This window comes from Marmota flaviventris, chromosome 16 (genome assembly GCF_047511675.1).
Source record: "Marmota flaviventris isolate mMarFla1 chromosome 16, mMarFla1.hap1, whole genome shotgun sequence".
Lineage (NCBI taxonomy): Eukaryota > Metazoa > Chordata > Mammalia > Rodentia > Sciuridae > Marmota > Marmota flaviventris.
Window position 1 is genome coordinate 2,338,990 of NC_092513.1, and position 11,210 is coordinate 2,350,199.

The 11,210-nt window shown below is 46.9% G+C and overlaps 1 long non-coding RNA gene across 3 annotated transcripts; it reads left to right on the forward strand.

Moving 5' to 3' along the window:
• The first annotated feature begins 184 nt into the window (after positions 1-184).
• Positions 185-6,816, forward strand: LOC114092733 (uncharacterized). Of its 3 annotated transcripts, XR_004618701.2 has the most exons (4): positions 186-510; positions 761-909; positions 4,037-4,177; positions 6,251-6,816. It is a non-coding gene; the product is annotated as an uncharacterized lncRNA (long non-coding RNA). The 3 variants fall into 3 exon arrangements; XR_003582794.2 differs by lacking the exon at positions 4,037-4,177 and having other exon boundaries at positions 189-510; XR_003582793.2 differs by lacking the exons at positions 4,037-4,177; positions 6,251-6,816 and having other exon boundaries at positions 185-510; positions 761-959.
• Positions 6,817-11,210: the final 4,394 nt, after the last annotated feature.

Consider the following 11,210-nt stretch of genomic DNA (forward strand, 5'->3'; position numbering starts at 1 on the left):
GGCGGCGCGCACGCGCGGCACCGGCGGGGCGGCGGCCGGACCGGACCGGCCCGCCGGGCTCACGGGGCGACGGCGCCCGGACGCGCGGGCGGCAGCGCTCGCACCGCGCCGGCCTCGGCGGGTTCCATGGCCCGCGGGCCGCGGCGGGGGCGTTGGGCGCGGGCGCGGTGGGGGCGGGGGCGGCGCGGCGCGCATGCGCGGCCCGGCGGGCGGCGGCGTCACCTGCCGGTCCGCGGGCGGCCGGTGTCCGCGCGTGGCCTGTGGGTCCACGGGCCCGGGGCCCTCAGGGTGGCCCTCGGTGGGCACGGGGACCAGGAAGGTCTGTCCCCTCAGCGGGCACCTAGACCTGGGAGGCCCGTCCCTCCTCGGGCAAGGGAACCAGCGAGGCCTGTCTCCTCCGCGGGCACGGGGGACCTTGGAGCCGGACCCTCAGCGGCCACGAGGACCACAGCGGCCTGTGACTCCGGAAACACCGGGACCGTGGGGAGGCCTTTCCATCCTTGGCATTGGGTCCGTGGGGTGAACCATCCTGTCGGTGGGTATTGGGGGCCCCAGCTTAGCCCATTCTCAAGCATCAGGGCCCATGGCCTGATCAGGCTCCGAAGTGTAGCCCGCCAGTGGCATCATCCCAGCCCTTTGGCAGCTTGTCCCTAAGGTATTGGAACCCTAGGGAGTCACCACAGGTTGAACCAAGGGTGGTTTATGTTCCAGGCCTTTATCCTGTATTCATTTGGGTTTACATACATTGGTTTGATTCCAGGAACATCTCTGCTGAGCACCTCATCTTCCTGCAGCATTTCTGGATGCCTCAGACAGCGTCATTGCCAAACCATCCTTGCAAGGGCAAAAGCCTTGGAACTTAAATGCATCCAGATGGTGGACCTTGGACCTCGGAGGACATAGCCAGAAGTCAGTGATGTTTCCTTGATACATTAAATGTTAATATGTTAAAACTTAAAGAGTTTCAGATGTGTTCATCCTGCATTTTTTGGTGTGGCCCAGTCATTCCACTAAGTGATGTGCCTGCAGGGCAACAAAGTATTAGGCCAGGTTAAGAGTAAATGATAAGCTGGGTACTGTGGACTACACCTGTAATCCCAGCGGCTTGGGAGGCTGAGACAGGAGGATAGCAAGTTCAAAGCCAGGCTCTGCAAAAGTGAGGTGCTAAGCAATTCAGTGAGCCCCTGTCTCTGAATTTGAAAAATACAAAATAGGGCTGGGGATGTAGCTTAGTGGTCCAGTGCCCCTGAGTTCAATACCCAGTACCCCCACCTCAAAAAAAAAAGTAAATGATAAATGACCAGAGAATAACCATTTGTTCAAGGAAGTCAGAAGCAGTCTAACATGATGTCAGAGGCTCAGCAAAGTTAGTTCAAAGCAATAGACAATGACTACTCTGAGCATACCAAGGTGTTACAGGGGAGTCAGAAGTAAGAACAATCCACTGGCCAGAAACTTGAACTTGGAAGGGCAAAAAAGACAAAACCAATAATAAGTTGTAACGAGATTTTTAAAAGTCCAGTAGAGAATTTTGAGAAAGCAGGACTAATTACCACTAGAAAAATAGGAAGGATGCTGTTTTAACTATATCTTAGAAAAAGGTTTGCATTTTAACAGAGTTGGTTAGGAAAGATCTTTTCAGGTGAAGACCAGTCAAGAAGGGAAGCTATATGTCAGCTGCTTTATGTGTGTCCATATATGTTTCCTTATAGTCATACAATTCCTGAAAAACCTCAATTAGATAAGTTTCTCATACTTAAAAAAAAAAAAAAAAAGCAAGAAACCAGAGATAATTTCCAAGATGTGCCAGCCAGTGAATGGCAAATGATGATTGTTTTATCAACATCTGTTTTTGAGTAGTGCTGTGTGCTTTTATGTAAAACATCTCTAATCCTTATAGCAGTTCTGCAAGATGTCCTTTTACAGATGAAGAAATTGAAGTTGAAAGAGGTTAAGTAATTTTCTAAAGACAAATCCAGGGTTCAGAATCTGCTTGCCTCTTCATTCCTTGCTATTTCTAATTGCATCAAAGCAGGAATCTTAGCCGGGTACAGTGGCACACACCTGTAATCCCAACGGCTGGGAAGCTGACGCAGGAGGATCGAGAGATCAAAGCCAGCCTCAGCAAAAGTGTGGTACTAAGCAACTAGTGAGACCCTGTCTCTAAATAAAATACAAAATAGGGGTGGGGATGTGGCTCAGTGATAAGTGCCCCTGAGTTCAATCCCTGGTACCCGCCCCCCTGCAAAAAAAAAGGGGGGGGGGATCTTAAGTTTGGGCAAAATCTGAGTATTATTTCCATATGCATATTAAGGCTCAAGTAGCATGTAAAGCTGAGAATAAAGGTTAGAGGCAAATCATAAAAACTTGGACATAGGGGCTGGGGATGTGGCTCAAGCGGTAGCGCGCTCGCCTGGCATTCGTGCAGCCCGGGTTCGATCCTCAGCACCACATACAAACAAAGATGTTGTGTCCACCGAAAACTAAAAAATAAATATTAAAAATTCTCTCTAAAAAAAAAAAACTTGGACATATAAATTAAGTTAATTTGCATTATATGTGGCAACCAAGGGTTGCCATGAAGAAATAATCCTACAAACCTGCAAAAGGGGTATGGCTGAAGAAAATGCAAATTCTTGCAAAGCAATTTTACCAAAGTAACTTCAGTAACTACACACAATGGTAACTTGACAGAAATTTGAAGACACTGCTTTTAACACTCATTAGGAAGAAAACACATTATCCAAACCACAGAATTGTTTGATTTTCTGGGTAACGGAATCTTGCAACTAATTATGCTCTCCTCTCTTCTTCAACTAAGGAGCTTGAAATCCAATTTAAATTCACCTTTTGTAACTAGAGGATTTGTTGGATGCATTCTGCTACTTCCTCTGCCTTTGGTTTTTCTGTTTTTTCCTTTCAATATAGTTTCTTCAGCTATTTATTCACCCTGATAGGCATATACTTTTGTAAATTGCTTCAAATTCACAGAACAAAATATGATTTAAATTCAAACACATATAACGCAGCCATGGGGATTATAGGCATGTGCTACTGCACCAGGCTAAGATTCCTGCTTTGATGCAATTAGAAATGGCAAGGAATGAAGAGGCAAGCAGATTATGAACCCTGGATCTGTCAGAGCAGAGTGAAGGGAAAGCAGAGGCTCAGCATGACAGAATAGGCAGCTCTCCAGTGAGAACACAGGTACCATCTCATTTAAAGATAGTGTTGCTGGCCACAGTAGCCACGCCTGTAATCCCAGCAAAGAGTGAGCCTGAGGCAGGAGGATTGCAAGTTCAGGGCCAGCCTCAGCAGCTTAACAAGGTCCCACACAACTTAGCAAAGTCCTATCTCAAAACAAAAACGGCTGGAGATGTGGCTCAGTGGGTTAGCACCCCTGGATTCAATTCCCCAGTACCAAAAAAAAGGGCAGTATTGCAAGAACCTCCCACATGGTTTATTTGGCTGGACCAATGTCCAGAAAAAACTGACCCCTGAGGGGCTGGGGATGTAGCTCAAGCGGTAGAACGCTCACCTGGCATGCATGCGGCCCGGGTTCGATCCTCAGCACCACCTACAAACAAAGATGTTGTGTCCGCCAATAACTAAAAAATAAATATTAAAATTCTCTCTCCCTCTCTCTCTCTTTAAAAAAAAAAAAAAAAATGACCCCTGAGCTGCACCCATCATCCATTTCCTCCTTATAACTGTTGCCAGTGGCAACTGAGTGTTTCCTCTGAGCCTTTTCCCTTCTCCACTTGTAGGCCCATTACCTACCGTGGTTGCCACTATCATATCCTAACCTACCACCAGAGGACACTCGAGTCACAGAGGGAAAAGGAAGATGTGTGTGGGTGGGAGAGCTCTTCACTTTGCTCCTTAAGCCTCTGCAGCATGAGAATGTCATTCTGGAGCCACAGGCATTAGTGGCCTGGAAATGAAGGCAACCAGAGAACGCACAGCTCAGATGGGGGTCTGTCACCACTGGAGCCCTGAACCAGGTGGATCCCAATCCTCTCTGTGTACTTTCCAGTTATGTGAGCCAATGAGAGCACGCAAGGAAACCCAGATTAAATCAAGGTCTCTGCCTTTGGCATCCAGTCCTAACTGAAGTTACTTTGGTGAAATTGCTTTGGAAGAATGTGCACCATCCTCAGGCACACCCCTTTTGCAGGTTTGTAGGATGGTTTCTTTGTGGCAACCCTTGGTAGAAGAATGTTGGAAGGGTTTCTCTGTGTTGTGACCCAAGACCTCTTTCCTAAACATCAGATGTATTTCTAACGGCATTCTCAGTATTCCCAATTGCATGTTGCATCAAACAGAACCAGAATAAAGCAGGTGTATTTAGCCCGCCACATCCCTGTTCTTCAAGTTCTCCCATGAAAGGGGATGTGAGTACCACTAACACGCTGCCATCCCACCTCCCAAGACCCAGGAGAGATCCCTTGCCCGGCTGGTGTATTGCAGTATAGCTAGCATTCAATAAACTGCATAAACTCCAAGTGTATGGTTTGACAAGTCCTAACCTGCACAGGGTTAACCATCACCATGTGAAGAGAATACATTTGTCACCCTGAAAGGCCCTCCTGCCTCTGCCACCCTTCCTCCTACCCCCCAAGCAGTTGCTCATGATTCTAGATGAGTTAAAACTCCCTAGTTTAGTATATGCCAAATTGTATGCATGCTCTGTTTTGGGTGAGAGGGGCAGTCACCCCTTCCATTAAGCACAGTTATTTGGAAAATCATCTATGCATTGATTCATAACTCATTCCTTTTGATCATTGGATAATGTCTGGGAATCATTCTTGCTTACCCTTCTTTACTGCAGCCCTCAGTCACTTCATCCACATCCTGTCTGTCTCAATAGTGTGTCTTCTCTCTGCCCGATCAGACTTGCAGCCAGCCACCTGCTTAGCTTCAGTCAGTGTGGCCTCCCGCCGCACAGGGCTTCTGCCTGTGTGCACAAGCCACATGTACTGCCCCCTGCAGGAGTTCCCAGATGTGTTCTTTGTGTGCCTGAAGTAAACCCAATTCAGTTATAATGTAGTATCCTGATATATGACTATATTTTGTTTGCTAGAATTTTGTTGAAAGTTTGTACAGTTGTAATCACAAATGAAACTGGCTTTCACTTTCTTTTTTCTTGGTGTCTTTGTTCTGCTGTCTGGATGATGCTAGCATCATAAAACAAACTAAAAAATGTACCATTACCTTTTACTCTAAGAGTTCTCAAAGATTGGAATTGTACTTCCTTATTTTTTGAGTCACTTCTGAAGTCATATGATACGGGAGGTTTTTCATGGGCACATTTTTAATTACAGATTCAATTTCACAATATTTAATGGACAGTTTTGGTTTTTTTTTAACATGTTAGTGTCAGCACTTTTACAGATGTGTCATTTCATCTGAGTGTTCAAGGGCAGTAGTGTGGCACTCCGGACACTGCCCTTGCTCAGCGCATTTGACCCGTGGGATAAGTACAAACGTCCCCTTCCATCCTGACCTTGTGTTTGCCTTTGTGAGAGCTGATTTCAGGTGTCGACTTGACTGGATCAGAAACACCAGAAACCTGGGAAAGCATGCTTTGGGATGTGTTGTGAGGGTGCTGCAGAGGTGGCCAGCATCTGAGTCTTCATGGACTCATGGGGAGACCACGCTCAGTTTAGGTGGGCACTATCCAGTCACCCAAGGCCCAGGAGAGAAAGAAACAGAAGGCAAATCGGTACTTTGCCCAGTGAGCTGGGCATGCAGGTCTCTTGCCCCACACATCAGATATCCCGGCTTCCTGGTCCTGGGACTCCAGGCCTGGCACCAGCAGCCCTTCCCCAGTTCCCAGGACCATTGGCTCCCCTGGTCTGGAGGCCTTCAGACTTGGACCAAACCAGGTAATCAGTGAGCACCCCAGGGTCTGCACTATAATGGCATGAGCCGGTTCCCACATAAATCCCCTCTCGTGTGTGTATGTACCTATATGTGTAGATGTCCTATTGGTTTCGTCTCTTGGGAGAACCCAGATTAATGCAACCTTTTTGTCTCTTCTTGAAAGGTCTTGGAGGAGGCTCAATTTTATCAGTCTTTTGGAATAACCCGTTTTAGTCTTTGTTGAAAACAGTTTTTTATTTCTTTAATTTTTGCTCTTTTTTTCTCCGTCCCTCTCTTCTCTTCCTCTCTTCTCTTCCTCCTTCCATTCCTTCCTCTCTACTTTTTATTACCATCTATCTTTGTCCTTTTTCTACTACTGTAACAGAATACCTGAGACTGGGTGATTTACAGTGAACAGAAACTTACATTACTCGTGGTCCTGGAGTGTGGGAAAGCTGACAGACCAGTACTGGCATCCATGGAGCCTTTGTGCTGCATCATTCAGGGCCAGAGGCTGAGGGCAAGGGAGAGCGAGCCAGAGCACCAGGGCCAGACTCTTCTCCAGTGCGTGACCTTTGGGGACACGTTGATACCACAGAACCAGCCATATCCAGAATGTCACTTTGTTTTGCCATTTTTTTCTCTGACTCATGGGCTCTTCAGAAGTACATTTTTTAGCTTCCAAACATGGGGGCGTCATGATTAATTTACCAACTTGCTCATCCTGGGATAAGATCACTCTGTACTGTTGCCCTTCCAGTGCTCCGTACCAGTGGCACATCAGGCCTTCGCCCCGGTGCCCTTACAGTCCTTCATACCAGACAAGAGCTTCGGAGATGGGCATGGTGATAGCTGTCCAGCAGTGTGAATGACTTCAAAATGTCACAATGGTGAATTTTGTGTTATGTTGGTTTTACTATAATTTTTAAAAATAATAAAAATAAAGTACAATGTTTGAAGTCTTCTTTCCTAGGGGGCAGACATCAATTTGATCTCCTGTTAACAAAATTCATTTTCAGATCTATAGATGAGAATTATTGGCACTGCCGTCAATTTTATACCTTTTGATTTCTATGAACGGAGACATAAATATCCTCATCAACAGAAAGAATAGTACTTTACTGGCACCCCAGGCCAGAGGCCCTGCTGGAGCTCCCATGAACTAGATTTGGTCACCCGCCCACATCAGAAATAAGAGAAAGCAACACAAAAAGGGAAGTGAATTTTATCCCAGTTAGGCCAAAACCAGGAAGGCAGCTACTCTACCTCTGCCCATCCTAGGATAATGATGCAGTGTATAGGAACAAAATCCGGGAAACAAATGTGCATATGCAGCCAGACCCTGCTGCCAGAGATTTCACAATTCCAGTTTTTCAACCCTCCTTGGGGCCTGCCCAGGCTCTGGGGCCAGTTCCTCCGTTTCCAGCCTCAGTATGAGGAAACTCGGTTGCAGAAAACAATTATCAGGAAATAGGGGAGGCTGGGGCTTCTAATTTTAAAGGAGCTGTCACAAAAGAAGCAAATGTCTTGAAATTTGGTAAGTCCTGGAATGTCTGGCTCTGCACAGGAAGGGCCCCCAGAAATGTCTTGTCGAGAGGGCCTTTCTCCACTGGGAAGCTTCTCCTAGCTGCTGCTCTGCCTGCCTTTCCGTCTGCCAAAATGGAAGTGTCAGTGGAGGCTGACTCCCTTCTACAGCATGTGAAAAACAGTCTGCTTTTCTTGATTGGTGTTTCTTTCCACACATGCTAAAGGCTACTGAATTGCAGCCCTGGCAGTGGATGGACCTCATGGGTTAGTGGCACAGTTGGAGAGCTGGAGGCTGGTGTGAGGGCTGCAGGGCTAGATCAAGGTCACAACAAACAGCAGTGGTGTCACTGAGCTTGCAGGTAACTCATGGGTGCTACTGTCATTGCTGGGCTCTGGGAGGAAGCCAGCAGCTTCTCCAGTCCCTCTGGTGTGGGGTAAGGTGACTGGTGATGGACAGACATGAGAGTGAGGCTTCCTTTTGATGTTTATCAGGTGACAAAAACTGTCAAGTTAAAAATCACTAATCTCGGGCTGGGGTTGTGGCTCAGCTGCAGAGTGCTCACCTAGCACGCGCAAGGCCCTGGGTTCGATCCTCAGCACCACATAAAAATAAGTAAATAAAATAAAGATATTGTGCCCAACTACAACTAAAAAAATGAATATAAAAAAATCACTAGCCTCCAAGGAATAATAACGAATCATCTTAAAATACAGTTGGCTGAGTTTGCTGTCAATACTGAAAGTCTTTTCTAAAATACAGAATAATGATCTGGATGAAAGAGTTTCTAACATCACTAGAGATTTTTTTTCTAGAAACTTAAATGTAATTAATCTCATGGAAATATAATTTTCTGGGACACCAGTGCAAACTTGCACTACACAGTGGAGACTCATTGAAACAGGATTAAGATAAAAAATGCCACATAGAAGGTTCTGAGTTTGAGTATGTTATCTAAGCACACTAACCCTGTTTGTCCAAAAAGTAGAATAATACTTGCCTTACAGGGTCAATGTCAGTATGAGAAAAATGAAAGTACATTTGGGCTCCAAAGGACTTAACATGGTAATCTTCGTGAAATTCAAGAGGGCTACAAAAACCAGCATTTTCATTTTTCCTTTCTCAGACTTATTTTTGCTGTTAAAGAAAATTAATGAAACTTGTTAAAAGACAAAGTTTTATTGGGAGCAGGGCATGGCTTTTTTTCAAGATGTAGGGACTACCTCCTTGGGGTTTTGCAGCAAAACAGAGAAATTGGGCTCAACACCAAATACAAGGAAAGTGGGTTTCTAGTCAGGAAGCAAGGTGGGGATCAGTGGATGGACTAACAGGAACGTCAAACTAGTGGGGCTTTGGCTAAACCAACCTAATGATAATTGTTGGGGGCAGGCTAGGTGATCAGACCTCAAGTGGGGAGCCGGTAGACATGGAGGATGAGGAACCTGCTCAATGTAAGGATAATCAGATATGGGGCAGGGGGCTGGATCCTGGATAAACTGAATCAGCAGAAACAATATGAAGTCCAAACATTAAGTGTTGAGAGCCACAGTTTAGTCAGAATGATGCCTGGCATTTTTGCCAGAGGGAATGGTTGAAAGGTGACCCTGCTCTGGGATTAGGGCAGATCCTGCTGCCTCAGGCGCCTGCTACTTTTGAGTTCGTTGAGTTCTCCCTGGGTTCTGAGAGAATTGGCGCACGGAGCCCGGTGGAGGCAGTGTGTTCCCGGGAAGTGTGTGTAGAGTGCCGGTGAGAGTTCGGGAATAAAGGTTGCTGTTTGAATCTACAAGGCTGTGTGGCAACTCGGTTCTTTGTGTCCAGCCAGACTGCGGCAATTAAGCCTTGGTTGAAAAACTGCGCAGTGCCGAGTGTGGTGGTACATGCTTGTAGTCCCAGTGACTTGGGAGGTTGAGGCAAGAAAATCATACGATCAAGGCCAGCCTCAGCAACTTAGCAAGACCCTGCCTCAAAAAGGATGGAGGATATAGCTCAGTGTAATCACCCCTGGGTTCAAGCTCCAGTGCCAAGAGAAAATGTGCTCAGAGGCGCCTGAGTGGAGCTTGGCCAGAGAAAATCAAAATCATGGTCATCACTAGTGAGTACCCTTGGGGTCAGTGCTCAGCTCTAATGGGAAGCCTGCAGTGAACAAAGGTGGAAAATAAGTGCTGTCTCTCCCTCTTAACTCAGAACTCGGCCATTATATCATTCCTGTGTAGTACTGGGGTTGAACTCCAGGCCCCATGCATGCTAGGCAGGCACCTCACCACTGTAACTCAATCATCTTAACAAACTGCCACTGAAAAGACACTGAAGTACCAGTCGTCCTCTCCTTAAACTGCGCTCGGTGGGGGCTGAGCAGGGCTGTCTGGTTGAGGTTAATTTAACGCGTTCCATGGACTATTCTGTGATTTTAATGGAAACCATCTGATCTAAGAAACTTGAGGAGTTTTTGTGGAAAGGTTGACGTGGCATACAAATGCTGCCGTCCAGAGGAAAGCAAGTGAGCTGAGGGCCAGGTCCTGGGCAGTCCTAAGGGCCTGGGCTGAACTTGAGGGTGGAAAAGCCAGGGCAGGGCAGAAGGCTGATTAAAGCATAATGGTTTTGAAAATAAAGGCCCGCAGAGACTGGTAGGAGCCCACCTGCCAACACGCTGGGAGCTGCAGAGATAAGCTGATCCTCCTTCCTAGGTCCAGGCCAAACGCCTCAGTGAAATTCTGTTCCTGTAACTTTTTGAGGATGTCAAATTAATGGAATGTACTGGGCTTTAAGGGAAAAAAAAAATGTTTTTAGGTTTTCAAAATTCAGCACCCCCAAGACTGCTCAGGGTCTGCCTGCCATGGTAAATTACTCTGCAAAGCCCACCTCCTCCTGGTCACAGAGACTGGCGTTTCTCAGTCACCTGGAGGCTGACTACAGGAGGAGGCTGGTCAGCACTGGAAGGAGTCCCTGCTCTCCACAGCAGACAGGACCCTGGGGTCACTGATTTTCTCCACAGTGATGCACAGAATGCATGGCAGCTAGGGAAGGGCACTCGTGAGACCACAGCCAAACCCACCTGCAGCCAGTGGACAGCCGAGGGCGCAACTGTCCATGGAAACCTACCAGCCTGCTCATTCTGAACATAGCCGTCTCCGCTTCCACCAGGGCCTAGCTGCTCTGCTAGCCCTGCTCCTTTCAGGCCAGAGTGGGATCCCTGTGCCTGCTGGTCTAAGTTCCTGAAAGATCTTAGATTGTTTACTATTTCAACCTAACATGTTTTCAGTACCCAACCTCAAGCTCTGCTTTAGTAGCTAGAACATTCATGACAACTTCTCTCTCCTCCAGAGGTGAGAGGAATTCATTTTAACAATTTTCCATAGAAACAAAGTATGGAAAATGCCTGAGATCCAGCACTGAGCTTTGTATCCTATAGATAAACTGAGTTTGCATTCTATAGCCTTCAAGGATCTGTCTGAAAGTCAAATTGAATTGGGGGTAGGTGGTTTGGGGGCCTGAACCCAGGGTGCTTTACTCCAAGCAATATCCTGAGTCCTTGTTTATTTTTTTATTTTTAGACAGGGTCTCAATAAATTGCTGAAGTTGACCTTGAACTTGCCATCCTCCTGCCTCCACCTCCTGAGTTGCTGAGATTACAGACATGTACCAATATACCTGGTGTTAAATTGAATGCTTAAGGAATAGGTTTGCCTGAGGAGCCAAGGCTACAAGCTTTGAAAGCCTCAGCCACGTTGATCTGGGTCCTCCTGCTGAGATGGCCCACTTTTACTTCTGCACTCCCCAGCAGGCATCCGCGCCTCAGCACTGCTTCTTACCGCCCCATCCC